Genomic DNA, 17,550 nt, shown 5'->3' with positions numbered 1-17,550 from the left:
ATCTATCTATCTATCTATCTATCTGTCTGTCTGTCTGTCTGTCTGTCTGTCCAAGTGAAAATATTATGTATATTATATATACATATATAGCCATAAATATGTCATCAATAAAACTGGAGCTTCCTTTACTTTAGTGCCCTGCTGCTCTGAGAACTTTGGGGGAAATCTCTTGCAAATGGGGATAGGAAACCTCCTTGCACTGAGCCAGACGTTTGGCCCATCCAGCTTCCTGGGAGGGAGGGTGAGAGCTGGTGTCCATTGCGACTGCTGGGGTGGGAAGCCGGGCACCCAAGCAGTATCTGGTGCCAGAGCCAATGACAGGCAGAGCCCAGGAAATCTGGTTTTGTCCCCACCCGATTCCCTGCCCAGTTCTGCCAGGGCAACACTGACTCTCCAGTAGGAGAAGAAGGTGGCAAGCAGGCCATCCCGTGCACTAGTTGAGGAACGATGAAGGCCAGCAGTTGCCCCCCTCCCCTGTCAAGAGCAATGGGCCCGAATCCTTGGACTCCCAGCACCTTACACCATGAACAGAAGAAGAACCTGGCTGAGGGATGAAGCCAAAGGCCCATTTCGTGCAGCATCATGTTCTCACTCTTCTGGGAAGACCGCAAGCAGGACTCGAGTGCAAGAGCGCTCTCACTTCCTGCGGTTTCCATCCATGGCTCTTGAAAGCCATGCTACCTTTGGCATTGGAGGAAGCAGGAAGTGATTGTGGCTTGCAGCCTTCGTGGCCTTCTCCTCCATGGCTTTGTCTAAGCCCCTGTTAAAGCCTTCCAAGTTGTTGGCTGTCACTGCCTCTTGTGGGAGCAAATCCCATGGTTTAACTATGGACTTCACATTCTAGTATCCTTGTTCTCCACACCCAGCATAATTTTATAAACCTCTATCATCCCCCCTTAGTTTTTTCTAATCTAAAAAAGCCCCCCCCTTTGGTAACTGTTCCTCATAGGGGAGCTGCTCCAACCCCTTCATCATTTTGACTGGGCTTCTCTTGACCCTTCCCCAGCTTTCCAGTATCCTTTGAAAGACGAGGCGACCAGAACGGAACGCAGGATTTCAAAGGCAGTCTTTCCTTAGATTTGTATGAAGGCATTGCAATATTGGCAGTGATTTCTAACATGGAATTTTATCAAGCTCTGTGCTCATTTCCTTATTTCCTAACTCTCTTGCGGGAATGAACTGCGCACTGTGTGAGGAAGTGCGTCCTTTTCTCTGTCTTGAATCTTTCAAACTCCAGCTTCATTGAATGTCCCCATGTTCTAGCGTTATGAGAGAACAACCTTTTCCTGTCCACTTTCTCCATACCATGCATCATTTTATACCCCTCTATCATGTCTCCTCTTACTTGCCTTTCCTCTCAATGGAAAAGTTCCAGATGTTGCACAGGGGACTTGCTCCATCCCCTTGATAATTTGGGTTGCCCTTTTCTGAACCTTTTCCAGTTCCGCAGCACCCTTTTTTGAGGTCAGGCAACCCTCACATTCCACTTGTCTGTTCTACCACTAAGTTATGGCCTCTCCTCCAGAAATCTCTGTTGACCCAAAACACTCTTTGGGATGCAAACGAGTGCTTAGTTCAGAGCCCAGGCTGTTTGTCAACAACATAACTTTCCCATGATACCCACGCCTTTCCCTTCAGTTAAGGTCAGTTCCCTTCAGTTAAGAAGCACCTCCCATCTTCACTGTCAATCATGGCCCATCCTTCCAACCCCACAGTCGTTTGGTTCGTACCTGACTGAACCATGGTAGTGGTGACCAACAGCATGACAACGAAGGCAAGGCAAAGAGCTCTCATGGTGGAGAGGTGGTTGAGATCTCGGGATGGACACAGAAGAAATGTAGAAGAGCTGAAGACTCAATGGTGCTTATGGTCAGGTACTCGGCTATTTTATAGAGGGAATGCCAAAGAAGAATGTCATATGGATCGTCACATCCATGTGTCAATGTGTGGCTTACGTAGATGCTGTCTTGTTTGAAGATGTTTTTCCGTAGTGACCAGAACAATGCATACTGTCCGTATTTTTCAATGGTCATTGTTCACTTGTTGATGGGTTCTTTCCCACTGCAGTGTACGTCTTCTTCTTTGATGTTAGCACTGTTCAGTCAACCCTGTCCAGGCAGATGTTCTTCTGTTCACCAAGACCCATGTGACTGGCTGCAAAGTCAGGGCCGCTGAAGCTGAATGTATGAGGAGATTCCTTCTCACATTATGATCTGCTTGTGAGGAGAGAGATGTGCCAATCAAGTCCAAACCAAAACCCCTTGATTTTGATGGTTCATCAAGGGTAGCGATAGCCACTGATGGAACAAATGGATTTCGTCCACCTGTCTCTTCTCTGGAGGGGATACATAAGCTGGCTGGCTGAGGTGGCTCCTGCTTTGCGGATTACCTGGCTTTTTGTGGGACTTGTGGGTCTTGAATCATGTGCCTGGGAGAGAGGACTCAGAGCCAAGTGGGGAGACTTGAGGGGCCCCCAATTAGTGTAGTGATGGGTAGAGGGAGATATGGTGTTGTGAGGAGCTCTTGCCAGGTAAGGGGAATGCGGCCCAGGCAGTTGACTGTGCCTTGTTCTGGTCCTCCCCACACCTGCAGGTTTGTTGGTTGCCCTATCAGCCAGCTCTCAGACCTCGGGATGCTGCTGCTAAATGCCAGATCAGTGCATAATAAGATCTTCCTCATTCATGATTTAATTGTGGATGAGGCAGCTGATCTGGCATTGTTAACCAAGACCTGGGTGGGTGAGCAGGGAGGAGTCAGATATAGAGGACAACAGTTGGCAGAGCCAGAGCCTGTGGCACGCAGAGCCAACTGAGTTCTAGTTTTGCCCCCATCCTCCTCTTCCCCGCTGAGTCCTACAGGGGCAACTAAGACTGAGGAGGAGGAGGAAGGTGAGAGGCAGGGTGACCCCTTGGACTGGGTGTAAATAAGAAGGCAGAAAGGGAGAGGCAGACGGGTGGGAGCTGACAGAGGTTGGTGGGATAGCGCCCCTTTCTCCCTAATGGACCTGTCCTGCCCAGAGTCCAAGACACGAGATGGAGGCGAGGTTTGGTTTAACTCTCATTTTATTAGTGTAGTGGTTACATCCAAAGTGGTGTGCTTCATAAACCTGTCTACTCTGGCTCACTACTTTCCCTAGCTAAGCTACCTAAACAGTCTCTGCAGCCTGTGGGGAGAGTTGACTCAGCACTAGAGTCTGGGCAGGCACCTGCTTAAGTAGGGAAGATGTTTGCCTGTAAACGACGGCTCCTCCGAAGTTTCACCCTCTGAAAGTCCCTCTTCTCGTGCCTTCTCGTGCAGGGTGAGGGAGGGCGATCCTCCAAACGCCCATCCGACAGCAGGGCTTTGCTAGGTGATGGCGCAACCTCAGGGAGCAGGGAGCTGGTTGGCGGGGAAACGTTCGAAGTGCCAGGTGGGGATTCCGGCAGGGGTGGCGTTGGTGCGTGCGATGGGTCACTTCCCAACGGCTCAGGTGGGGAGCTCGCAGACAGGGCAGGTCCTGCCTCGATGCGGGTGCTAGCCGAGGAAGTCTGAGGGCTGGCAGAGTCCCCCCTCCTTCAACGCCCCCAGGAGTCTCAACCTCACGTGACTCCTCTCCCTGATCTAACTCCCCTTGCACCTGGGGTGCAACAGGACCATCCTCCACTGGGTATCCCTTCTAGCCATCCACACCTTGAAAATGATTCCCTCCACCCCTCCATCTAAGTCACTGATAAAAATGCAGAAAGTAGGAAGCTGCCATAGACCGGATCCCATCATTGGTCCACCTAGCTCAGTATTGTCTACACTGGCTGGCAGCAGCTCCCCAGAGTTTCAGGCAGGAGTCTCTCCCAGCTCTACCTGGTGGTGCCAGGGATTGAACCTGGGACCTTCTGCATGCAAGGCAGCTGCTCTGCCACTGAGATGTGGCCCTTTCCAGAGTACCAGGCCCAGAATGGAGCTCTGGAGCTCAGTGAAAACCTCCCATTGTTTCCCTGAAAGCTGGATCTTAGGGGAGGGAAGCCTCTTTGTGCAGCTAGCCAAGTCATGGCTGACCTAACACTGAGAATGTCACATAAATGGTGGGAGGAGGCCATGAACAATAAGCATTGAAAACGCCTGTGAGCATGTTCAATGGGCTGGCACGACAGTCTGAAAGGGCAGGCACTGAAAACCATGGACCTGCGATCACCAGACCCCTTCCCAAACTGCTCGGCTTCTGAGACCTTGGCCAATTCACCATGTAACAAACCTTCATCTTTCATAATACTAGAACCTCTCCAAACTGAGTGAATGGGCGGAAAAATGGCAAATGCAATTCAATATAAACAAGTGTAAAATTATGCATATTGGAGCAAAAAATCTGAATTTCACATATACGCTCATGGGGTCTGAACTGGCGGTGACCGCACAGGAGAGAGACCTCGGGGTTGTAGTGGACAGCACGATGAAAATGTCGACCCAGTGTGCGGCAGCTGTGAAAAAGGCAAATTCCATGCTAGTTAGGAAAGGTATTGAAATTAAAACAGCCAATATCATAATGCCGTTGTATAAATCTATGGTGCAGCCGCATTTGGAATACTGTGTACAGTTCTGGTCGCCTCATCTCAGAAAGGATATTATAGAGTTGGAAAAGGTTCAGAAGCGGGCAACCAGAATGATCAAGGGGATGGAGCGACTCCCTTACGAGGAAAGGTTGCAGCATTTGGGGCTTTTTAGTTTAGAGAAAAGGCGGGTCAGAGGAGACAGGATAGAAGTGTATAAAATTATGCATGGCATTGAGAAAGTGGATAGAGAAAAGTTCTTCTCCCTCTCTCATAATACTAGAACTCGTGGACATTCAAAGAAGCTGAATGTTGGAAGATTCAGGACAGACAAAAGGAAATACTTCCTGTGATGTCGCATACGTTCATGCTTCATTCTGGAGTGTGCTGGATGGTGTTTGGCTGGGTGACTGAGAGGGAGAGCGTTGCATCTGAGCATGTGTGATGGTTTGTCAGTTGGATTGGATTGACTGGGGTTGTTTGGAATGGGGAGAGCGGTAAATAGGGTAGATTCAGTGCTGGTTTATTATTTTGAATTTAGATGGTGCGAGTGGAGTTAGGGTAGGAATATAACAACCAGTAACAAGTGAAAGACCTCTAGGCCACATCCACACCAGACATTTAGTCCACTTTAAACAATCGTGGCTTCCCCCAAAGAATCCTGGGAAGTACATTATTGTTGTTGTTGTTGTTAGATTCGTATCCCACCCTTCCTCCCAGCAGGATCCCAGGGCAGCAAAGCACCAAAAACATTAAAACAACATAAAAATAAACTTTAAAACACATTAAAACAAAACATCTTCAAAAACCTTACTTAAAAAAGCTTTCAAAACATCTAAGATTAAAAACATTTTTAAAAGGTTTCAGAACGTATTAATAAGCAATTCCAACACAGACGCAGACTATAGTTTGTGAAGTGTGCTGAGTGTTATTATGAGACTCCTATTCTCCTGACAGAGCTCCAATGGGCAGAGGGGTTCAACAGTCAAATCCTCTTCTGGGGATTGAAGCTCTGTGAGGGGAACAGTGCCTCTCCCAGCAACTCTCAGCACCCTTCACAAACTACAGTTCCCAGGATTCATTGGGGGAAGCCATCAGGGCTGGCTCCAGGAATGCCGGGGCCCTTGGGCATCAGCTTGCCCTGGCCCCTGGTGCGTGTGTGTGTGCGTGTGCGCTTGCACGTATCGCGCATGCACGCACGCCCCCCCATGCCTCCTACCTTTCTGCTGTCTTTTACCATTGCCCTTAATGAAGATGGCCGTGGTTTCCCTAACGGGATGAAGCCTCCGCCGCCATCTTTGTTGATGGCACGCGTGCGTCCTACGCACGCACATCTCTGCCATCAACTATGATTGCGGCAGGGGCTTTAGTACATTAGGGAAAACGTGGCCGCCATCTTCATTAAGGGCAATGGTAAAAGACAGCAGAAAGGTAGGTGGGGGTAGGTGGGGTGTGGGGGGCGTGGGGGGCCCACGGATCATGGAAGGGGAGCAGAGGGGCAGCTGAGGGGCCCCCTGTAGCTCCAGGGGCCGTCGGGCCAGTGCCCAACCTGGCCGCCCTTTAGAACTGGCCCTGGAAGCCATGATTCTTTAAAGTGGATCAAATGTCTGGTGTGGATGTGGGGCTAGAGGCAACTGATGAAACCACATGTTTATAAACCCAAAGTGAACTTGTGCTTTTTAAATACATCTGTTTTAAAATAAATATGAAGTTGCTTTCACACACAGATACCTCGTCATTGGTTATGCTAAGGTTAAATCAGCTACATGGTAGAAGGAAGTAAAGAATGTCGGGTTACAGGGTCTCAACTCATAGCTGTGAGCTTTAAAGAGAAAAAGTATCAGGGGGGGGTTGAGGCTTCCTGGTTACCTTAGCCATTATAGCAACAGGGCTGGGAGGGATATAGACAGGTGCAGAGCTCGGAAAAGTTACTTTTTTGAACTACAACTCCCATCAGCCCAATCCAGTGGCCATGCTAGCTGGGGCTGAAGGGAGTTGTAGTTTAAAAAAGTAACTTTTCCAAGCTCTGGACAGGTGTCCCTAAGACAGCATTGGCTTGGCGTCAGCGGGTGGCCAGGTTAGGCACTGGCTGAGGGCCCCTGAGTTTGAGAGGATGGTTGAATGCCAGCCACTGGGGCTCACAAGTGGGAAGAGATCGGATGTACTTAGGTCCGCCTTGCTGGCTTCCCAGGGGCATCTAGTTCGCCACTGTGAGCAGAAAATGCTGGATCAGATGAGGGTTTGGCCTGATCCAACAGGCTTCTTGCTAACTTCCTGTGGTATTCTGTTCCTGGCACCTGCTGCTCACCTCACCACCCCTCTCTCCACTTGCAAATTGTGGCCGGTGTCCTGCATGCTCCAAGTGTGCACCCGACAACTCGGGGAGGGGGAGCCTGTGGCCTTCCAGGTGTTGCTGATCTCTCGGGTCACTTCCACACAATCTGCTTGTTGAGCATTCATCCTGATTTGTTTGCTCAATGTCTGTGGGGAAGTTATACAACGCCCGCCGTTGAACATTCATTCTGACTGGTTTGCAGGGAGTGTTGTCTCACACTTTCCAGTGCATTCTCCTGGCACTTTCCTTACAGCAAAAAGTCCAGGTGGGGTTGCTGTGCAGGACTATGAACTCCACCTGAATTGTGCAACATGAATTTGCTGTTATGCATTTTAAACCTGCCTGCACAATAGCAACAGCCCAGAAGCAGCCCTGGGCACATTCCAGAACATTTGGATGAAGAGGAGGCTCTGCACTTCTCACAGAGATTCTGGATGACATTACTGGTCTTTCCCCGGCTCGAATTCCTCCTGAAGGTGAAGTTGCACTCCTCAAAGTCTTGTTTGCTGGTGATATCTCATGAGAGCCTTGTTTCTCTGGGGCCCCAGTTGGCTACAATGCTGCCTGGGACCAGATTCACCTCTATCGGGAAGGCAGGAGGAGTTGGGGGGTCAATTTGGCAGCTGCCTTCTACGCCGGAGGGAACAGTTGGAGCACTGCAGTTTCCTGCCTTGCTTCAGTGAAGCTGAAAGGCCCATGGGCCAGAGCTTGGAAAAGTTACTCTTTTGAACTACAACTCCCATCAGCCCAATCCAGTGGCCATGCTGGCTGGGGCTGATGGGAGTTGTAGTTTAGAAAAGTAACTTTTCCAAGCTCTGGCCATGGCTGAGTGAGAGCTTACTCAGAGGAGAGGAATCCAGGGCAACTCAGCCTTTGGATAATCATGCCTTACAGGAGGACAGGTCTCCTATGGGATGGAGGGGTCAACGTGGAGATCAAGTGGAAGCAAAACTACTCCCAAGTTTCATGGAAACATGGCTATCTTTTTTTACCCTTTACCTAGTATGTGTGTCTTACACACACACACACATTACTAGGGGCTATGCCCCTGCGTGCTTCACATGCCAGCCCCTCCACCTCTTCTTGCCCCATGTCACCAAGGCACCTACTCTCACCCGCCGTACTGCCTTCCTCCCCTGCAGCCCATGAGCTGAAGGAAAGGGAGGCCTTGCAGTAGTGATGCTGTGGCCTCCCCTGAAGTGGCTCCCTGGGTTGCACACCTCTCACCTTCCTTGCCCTTCCTCCCCGCCCTTGACCTTGAGCCCAGCATGGCTGGACCGCAGCATGCCACTTGCCTTCCTTCCTCTTCCTTTCTGCCCTGCCAATGTGGAGCCTAGCATGGCTGGACCGTGGCATGCCGCTCACGTTCATTGCCCTTTCTTCCCGTGCTGTTGAGCCCAGCATGGCTGGGCTCTTGCACGCTCGCTCACCTTCTTTCCCTGTCTTCCTTCCCCTCCACTGGGCTGCATCCCAGTGTTGCTTGCTCACCTTTCTCCTGCCCCACCCCCACTTTGGGCCCAGTGAGGCTTGGGCATGCTATAGTTCTCAGCGCCATTTTCTGTAGTACCGCAAACTGCAGTGTGATGCTTACAAAAATATAAATACAGGAAGAGATATATCATATGTGTGTGTGTATGACCATGCACACAACATACATTTAAAGCGTGTTATTTTCCCCAAAGAATAATGGGAACTATAGTTTGTTAAGGGTGTTGGCAATTGTAGCTCTGTGAGGGGTAAATTACAGTTCCCAGGATTATTTGGGGAAAATAATGCACTTGAAATGTATGGTGTGTATGCAGCCTATATCTACTATATCTATAGCTAACTAGCTAGCTATTCCTACCTCTATATTATGGCTCCATCTGCACTATATATTTAAAATGTTATTATACCACTTGAAACCGTCATGGCTTTCCCCAAAGAATTCTGGGAGCTGTAGATTGTTAAGAGTGCTGAGAGTTGATAGGCAACCCCCCCCCCCAAGAGGTACAGTTCCCAGAGTTTGCTGGGAAGAAGGATTGGCTGATAAACCACTTTGGGAATTGTAGTTCTGTGAGGGGAATAGGGGTCTCCTAAAACCCTCAGCACCCTTCACAAACTAGAGAGGATTCTTTGGGGAAAACCAAGACTGTTTAAAGTGGCATACTTCTTTAAATGTATAGCACAGATGAGGCCCAATATCTATATTTATATCGTAATTAGAGCATTACTAGGACCTGGAAGACCAGAGTTCAAATTCCCATTCAGCCATAAATCTCACTGAATGATCTTGGGCCAGCCACTGTCTTTCAGCCTCATCTTCCTCACAGGGTTGCTGTGAGGATAAAATGAGGAGAGAGAGAACCATGTACACTGCTTTGGGCTCCTTGAAGGAGAGGTGGGGTAGAAATGTGGTGGTGGTGGTCATGATGATGATAACTATATGTATCTCAGCCTCTAGCTATCTATAAGCTCTTTCTTGTACCAGCACGTCTTCATATTTGGTATAATAAATCTTGATCTAATTATCAAAACTTGATATAGCATTGCTAGCACGAGTACAGGGCGAAAGGGACAAACAAGCTAAGCAGAAGGCACATCAAGCAAATCCTCATCGCGACCATCTTCCATCTGGAAACCTATGTCCTCACTGTGGGAGGGCTGTGTGGATCCAGAATTGGCCTCCACACTCACTTACGGACCCACCGTTAAAGACCTTATCTTGGAAGACAATCTTACTCGGCCACGAGTGATCGCCAATGAATGAATGATTGAAAGGTGGTCTGCGCATTTTGCTGTGATGTGTAAAATTGCATTCCAACTAAGGGATGGGAGGATCTGTCAATTTCGGTTCTCTCAGTTTCTCATTTTTCCAATCTTAAATTCAGTTCTCCACATTTCTGCAGCAATCTGTAGATTTTTTTTCAAAGTCCTTATGAAATCAGCATTTGGATGTGAATTTATCCTAATAAACACATTTTTGTACGCAATTTTAACTAAGGTACACATTTTGACAAGCAATATTCCCTAGTGTAATGCATTTTAAAGTCATTTTCACTAATATATTCATTTTAATGCACATTTTCTCCTAATATATGCATTTTTGGCAAGCATGGCTTGGTCGGAGAACTGAATTCGGATAAGCGCAGATTTCAAAGGATGGCCGTGTTTCGATTCTCATATTGTTTTGGAAAGCGCGGATTTGATAGATTTACCTTTAAATGTGAATCGATCTAATTTCTCCCCCATCCCAGTTACCAAACCCTTTCAGGTAACCTGTATACTTGAGGCAGAAGAACCAATAAACTAAATTCTATCTGGCTCCATCCATGAATCATCACAGGTCTACACATTACATGCACCTAAGTGTACAAAAAGTGAATGACGTCTTCTCCTTAGGGAAAGCGGCTTTGGGAAGGGAGGGGATTTGGGGGCAAAAAGGGGGGGAAGGAGATACTCCCTCCTTTCTCCGCCCACTGCTTCTCTGCTCCGAATCATCCCTCCAAACTGATTCCCCTCTCGCTGCCAACGTCCCAAAAGGGTGTTCATAAAGAGGACTGCACATGTAGACCTCTCAGCTTCCACTGGGTGCTTTTGAGACGAGAATCAGTGGGCAGTGGAAAAGGTTAAGCGCCCTCCTCATTGCTGCTTCCCCTGAGGGGAGAAAAACCCTCCATACGTCAGGCTTGCGTCCGTGCGCATGCATGTGTATTTATGATGACATGTCGCTTCGCTCTCATCCACCGGGCTCCGGTCTGACTTTGTGTGCCTCACTTCTGTCCCCCGTTTCCAGTATGCTTGAAGTCAAACGTTGGCTTTGCTGAATTTTGTGCACTACTACAAGAGGCTTAGAGATCAATCACTGCACTCCTCTCTCTCCAAGCTGGGGCACTGGGGTGGAGCGACACTCAAGAACAGAGAAGAGCTGGGAGACTGATTATATTGCATTTCTTCATGCATGGCCTGCACTTTCTTAGGAAACTTAGCATAAATATAGGCATGCCTCTTCCTTCCATTCAAACACCTTCCTCCTCGGTAGCTTCAAGGCCTCTCACATCCTATCAGCAGGCACCCATGAGGCATTCTGTAGTTCTTTTCTCTCTGTTGTTTTTGCTGTCTGTTGGTCTGCCAGGTAAGAACATCTTCCTTTTTTTTGCAAGTGGGTGGTGGTCCCTTACAGCCTTGGTTTGGCAACTAAGTGGAAGGGAGATGTCTTTCTCGTACGCACACGCTGCTAGAACTCGGGGACTTCCAACGAAGCTGAACGGTGGAAGGTTCAGGACAGACAAAGGAAAATACTTCTTCACGCATCGTATGGGTAAACTACGTCATTCCCTCCCACAGTAGCAAATGATGGCCCCCAACTTGGGTGGCTTTAAAGGAGGGTTAAACAAATTTCTGGAGGATAATGGCGACTAGTCACAATGACTGTGTTCTAACCCCACTGTTGGAGGCAGCGGGCCCCTGAATACTAGCTACTGGAAGTCACAAGTGTGGAGAGTGCTATTGTACTCAGGCTTGTGGGCTTCCCAGAGGCTTATGGCTGGCTGTTGGGAAAACCAGGGGCTGCACTAGATGGGCCTTTGGTCTGATCCAGCGGGGTCCTCCTTAAATTCTTCATATATTCTTGGCTGGGTCTGGGAATGAAGTCGCCCACTCTGTGTCAGGTGCAGCCAGGCTTAAAGTGGGGACCCTAACGATGAGGAAAGGGAGGGCAGAGCCAACCTAACACTAGGGATGTGCTAGATTTCTGCCCAATTCGGATTTGGTACTGAATTTCCCATTAATTTGCTTATTCTCTATTGTTGCGCCCCTGATTTTTTTATGTAGCAATTTTCCACTGATGTATTTAAAAACAGATTTATTTTTTTAAAAAAAATCTGCCTCTCAAATATATATGAGAGCCAGTGTGGTGTAGTGGTTAGAGTGCTGGACTATGACCTGGGAGACCAGGGTTCGAATCCCCACCCAGCCATGAAGCTCACTGGGTGACCTTGGGCCAGTCACTGCCTCTCAGCCTCAGAGGGAGGGAATGGTAAACCACCTCTGAATACTGCTTACCATGAAAACCCTGTTCAAAGGGTCGCCATAAGTCGGGATCGACTTGAAGGCAGTCCATTTCCATTTCAAAATACTGATACTAAGAACGATCAATATTTTTGCGAGGGAAAAAACGCTTGCTAAAAGGAGCTGCTAGCAGATAACGAACGAATTCAAATAGATACTGGCCTGTTAGGTTGATGGAATGCTTTTGAACCAGCACCAGCCAATGGATCCCATCCCTAACCTGACACCCAAGAACTTGAAGGAGTGCCTTCCCCAATTCTGTCTGAACTATGTACTGAAATCAGCAGAGGGTGCCCTGACTGTGGTCCAGGGGCCAGGAAACTCTGGAAATTGCAACTCTGTAAGCGAGTCTCCTAACAGTTCTCAGCGTCCTTAACAAACTACAGTTCCCAAGATTCTTTGGGGGGAAGCCATGCCTGTTCCAAGTGGTACAGTCCGGCTTTCAACGTGTGGCACAGATGAGGCCTAGGCTAGACTTGTGCACAGTGGCAAAGGCCTGTTCCCTTCCCAGGCAGTCTCCCTCAGCACACAGGACATCTAAGGCTGATGCCGAGAACCTTTCCCTGGTCCAGGGCACCGAAGGCAATCGGATACGCAGACCTGCATCCGGCGCGAGGGCTATTGCAAGAGCGAGTGTAATGAGACCACCCGGACTCTGCTGGAGCTGGAACTTGGGACCTGCGCAAATGGGAAGCAGAGGTGCTGCCGACCCCAGGAGCTGGTAAGGGAAATGGTGGCACTTCCTGGCAAATCTTGCCCCAATGGGAACTGGTGTATTCCTGTTGAATGTTGAAGAGCCGAAAGAAGGAGTGGCATTGAAACAAACATGGCACAACACGGGCATCTGCTTGGGGCATAACCCTAGACAGGGGCACAAGTCCCCTGCAGAGCAATGTACAACAGTCATGAACTAGAAAGGCTCTTCTTTAAATAATATTACAGAATGCAACCTTTTAAACATTTCTATATTTATCTGTTTGCAGCATTTGTACTCTGCCCTTCATCATCATCATCATCATCATCATCATCATCATCATCATCATAATTTTATTTTTGAGTCACCTATCTGGCCGAATAAACGGCCACTCTAGGCGATGTACATAATATAGTAAAATACAATATAAAAACCAAGAAGGACCATAATCAATAATTACTCAGAACACCAGTTAATAACAACAATTAAAAAACTAACCCACCCCAGAAATCCGATAGGCCTGCCTGAACAACCAGGTCTTCAAGTTCCGGCGGAAAATTGTCAGGGAGCCAAAACAAAAACGCTCTCCGGGCAACCTACAGAAAATTCTAAGACGGTCCCTCCGCTCAGGCTGACAATGTAAAAAGGACATGGCAAACAAGGAAAAAGGAGTTAGAAGGAGGAGGGAAAAGCAAGCTCAAGCACAAATTCTTAAAGATACCGCTGGTGCCAGTGACAGTTCTGGCTGTCTTGCCCTTTATAAAGAGCAGTCCCTCCATTTCTTTTCAGTCTGGAGTAATCAGACATGTTTTCAGGGTGTGGATGAAGCACCAGCTATCGGCTTGTGCGGAGGCTTAGCAAGGGCAACATGCCTGGCAGAATGGTATCTGTGCAGTCTCTTTGACCCTGTGGTCTAACAGCAGAAAGGACATTCAGGCTGCATTGCTGGAATCTTATGCCTACTTTCCTAGGAGTAAGCCCTATGGGTCTCAGCAGGGCTTATTTCCGAGTAAACATGTATTGTGGAGTGTAAATAGCACTGGGAGGGAAGCATGGAATGGGAGATGCATTGCTTCTCTCTTCCAAATGTATTGCATTTATTATAGATGTTTTTCGTACCACCTTTCAACCAACCCGGTCCCTTTTTCCTTTTGTGTCGTGTTTTTTTCAGTATCACTGGCAAATCCCAAGATTGGGATACTACTATTTATTTATTTAAAATATTTCTATCCCACCCTTCTACCCTACAACAGGGCACTCAGGGCGGCTACAATAAAATCGCACGCATATATACTAAAACACAGAATAAAATACACAATAAAACATTAAAAATTACAGTAAATTAAAATGTATAAAATGCTTTTAAAATACATAAAATGCATTATGCATACACATACAAACATAAAACATGTATATATGTGCATGAGAGCCAGTGTGGTGTAGTGGTTAAGGTGTTGGACTACGACTTGGGAGACCAGGGTTCGAATCCCCACCCAGCCATGAAGCTCACTGGGTGACCTTGGGCCAGTCATTGCCTCTCAGCCTCAGAGGAAGGCAATGGGAATCCCCCTCTGAATATCTTACCATGAAAACCCTATTCACAGGGTTGCCATAAGTTGGAATCGACTGGAAGGCAGTCCATTTCCATTTTCATATGTGCATATACATAAGAAGGTGAGAATAAAATAACTTAAAAGATAAAAATAAAAGATAAAAAACTTAAAACAGTGTCAGTGTCACTACTACTACTAATAATAATGAATTTATTAAATTTATATCCCGCCCTTCCTCCCAGAAGCTTTAGATGCTTTAAACAACAACAATAATAAGACATTGGGGGGGGGGAGAGATTCTCAGCTGCCCATCCCACTGGCAGCTACATCTCTGGCATGCAAACGGACAGGATCTCTGCACTCCACTGCATCTTGCTACTGCATGGTTTAAGGCACTATGGCCTGGGGCACCCCAACAATAGGAAAGAACTGGATTAGGGGAAGTAAAACCTGGGGACCCTCCAGAGGTCCTTTTTTTCCTAATTGTGCATTCATTATTTGTGCTCATAATGGTGTTGGGGTGGTTATATGCAATCCTACTTTCAGTACTGTTTCTGTCAGCAAAAGCCTGCTTTGTTTCCAACCAGTGCATGTCCTATAACGTCCTGCTGAAATCCTGTAACTTTTTATACCACAAATGTTCTAGGGTGTGTATGTGTCCTGGTTGTGTTGCACTATAGCGCAAGGATGCCCCTCCAGATGGCAATAATGCAGTAAGATTGGGGAAGTATTGCAGAACAGATAATAAAAGCTGAATGATGTGTGGATAAACCACTATAAATCCACCGCTAATGCTCTATTATTTCTTCCAGACAACCTGTTTATTGAGCATTCATCTTGATTTGTTGGCAGCGAGATTAGACAATGTTGGCTATTTAACAAGCATTCATCCTGATTTGTTTGTGGGGTGGTTAGATGACGTTGCGTCAAAGCAAGTGTGATCCTGCTTGGCACTTTCCATTGTATTCTCAGTGGCGTACACATTATACCTTTAAAGCATATTCAAAGCACATTTCTGCCTGCCCAAAAAATCATGGGAACTGTAGTTTGCTGAGGGTGCTGGGAATTGTAGCTCTGTGAGGGGTAAAACTCCAGTTCCCAGGATTCTTGGGAGTAAGCCATGTGCTTTAGATGTATGGTAAGCAAATGTATGGTTTGAAATGTAATTTCAAACAAGGAAAACTAGAGTTCAAAGGCACAGCAGCCGTCAGTCTGTTTACTGCAAAAAAGTCTGCACTTTTTGGGGGGGAGCTCCCCTCCCCTCCGGTATATCAGAACAGAATGAGGTGGTGGCAGAATGGATTGTACCACTCAAACTGCGGTGGGGTGGTGGGGGAATCATATTTTAAAAAATCTTCATTCCAAAAAAAATCCAAACTATCATTGGAAAACAACTACAGGGCCGAAAAAGTTCTCCACCCCTAGCGTAGGAAAATCTTTAGGCCAAATGTGGGGAACATTTGGCCCGCCAGATGTTGCTGAACTACAACTCCCATCAGCCCTAGCAGGGATGGCTGATGGCCAGGTATGAAGTGAGTTGTAGTTCAGCAATATTTGGAGGGCTACAGGTTCCCCACGCCTGCCTTAGGCCTTCATGGTCTCACAGCAAATGCCATTCCTTAGCTTCCCGGGCACCAGGAGAACTCAAACTGATGCCAGATGTGACAACTGTCTCTCCGTTGGCGTGTTCTTCATTTGTGCAACATGGACGTTCCAGGTAAGAGGGGGAGGACTGTTGCCTTCGTGCTTATGCTTTACCTGCAGAATGACCCAGGTTCAATCCCCAACGTCTCCAGTTAGAGCTGGGAAAGACTCCTGTTTGAAACCCTGGGGAACCACTTCAAGGGTCCCTCCGGACATCCTTTTTACTGCGCATCCATGATGATTTGTGCTCACGATGGTTTCGGGGCAGTTATACGTGACCCGGCTTTCAGTACTGCTTGTGCTTGCCAGGGCCAGCACCAGGCATGCCTGGGCCCTTTTGCACCAGCCTGCCCCGGGCCCGTGGCACCATAGCCCAGCCCCCCCATATAGGCGCTGATAAACCCACTCACGAGTCCCACCTACCGTAAATTATATGTGTGCTGTGCTCGCATGCCTTCCATCAACCAAAATGGCGGCGAGAGCGTCAGCTCCTTAGGGAAGCCTCTCCTGCCATCGTAGTTGATGGCAGGCATGCGCGTGCAGCACACACATCGTTCACAGGAGTGGGAGAGATAGGTAGGGCATGCAGGCGGGCTTATTGAAGCCTGCACTAACTGTATTGGGAGGTGCCTGGGAGCTCCCTTTCCGCGATCTGTGGCAGGGTCGGGAGCTGACACCATGGATCGCAGAACAGAACCAATACCATCCCACCCTAAGGAGGGGCCACTCAGGGAGTCCTCCGGGCCACAGGGGCCCTCGGCCAGGGCCCGACCTAGCAACCCCTTGGCACCAGCCTGCACAACTTTCAAAGCAAACATACTGCTTAATTTCCAGTCTGTGCATGCCCATAGCTTCCTGCTGAAATCCTGTAACTTTTTATACCACAAATGTTCTGCTTTAATTTTTGCCCGGCTTTTGTTGCATTGTAGCACAAGAGTGTGTCTCCAGGTAGCCATAATGCGGCAACCTTGGGTAAACAATGAAGCAGAATGGCGTGTGAATGGTCCAGAATAAATCCACCTCTAATGCTTTATTATTGCATCAGTGACATGTTACAGAACACACTCGCAAAAACCCAGCAGTCTAGAGACGGCTCCAGTCACTATTGATCAGGGGGGACAGATGTCAAGTTTTCGGGATCTACTTTGTATTTTCCTAGAACCCTGAAATCCATCACCTGGAGCCAGGTGCAAAAGACATATGCTTACGTTTCAAGAACATGGTGCCTGTGATCAGCAGATGACCACAGGAATTTGTTTTCCAGGCCAGAACTATGTCAGCTGACAATCCTTTCCCACAAAAATCCATTCCTGGTTTCCTCAAGCGTTCTTCAACAGCCTACATTCCGGATGGGTGGATGGGAAGGTGATTTTGCGGTCACTATTGTTAAACAATTGGGAGTCAGAAATCTTTGCTGATATTTTGCAGATCACCAGACATATACTAGCACCTGGCATGCTGGGCAGCTGCTGAGGCCCAAACGCTTTGGAAGGACCCATTGGTGCTGACACCCGCCTCAGACTGTCCACATCTGGTCCCTGGGTCTGTGAGTCACCATTTTAATTTCCCACAATGCCCTACATTGGCTGCTCCAAGGCATTGTGGGAAACTAAAATGGCAACTTCCACCCACCGTTGGTTGCTGCCGCCATTGCTACCAGCCAAGCCTGAAGGGCCACATTAAGAGAGGGCCCACCAGAGGGACACTTTGCCCAGAGCCCTTCAAACCCACCCCATTTTGAGCCACCATTTTAAT

The sequence above is a fragment of the Rhineura floridana genome, chromosome 4, assembly GCF_030035675.1.
Source record: "Rhineura floridana isolate rRhiFlo1 chromosome 4, rRhiFlo1.hap2, whole genome shotgun sequence".
In the NCBI taxonomy this organism is placed as follows: Eukaryota; Metazoa; Chordata; class Lepidosauria; order Squamata; family Rhineuridae; genus Rhineura; species Rhineura floridana.
The sequence above is the reverse complement of the archived record's forward strand: the minus strand, read 5'-3'. Positions refer to the sequence as shown.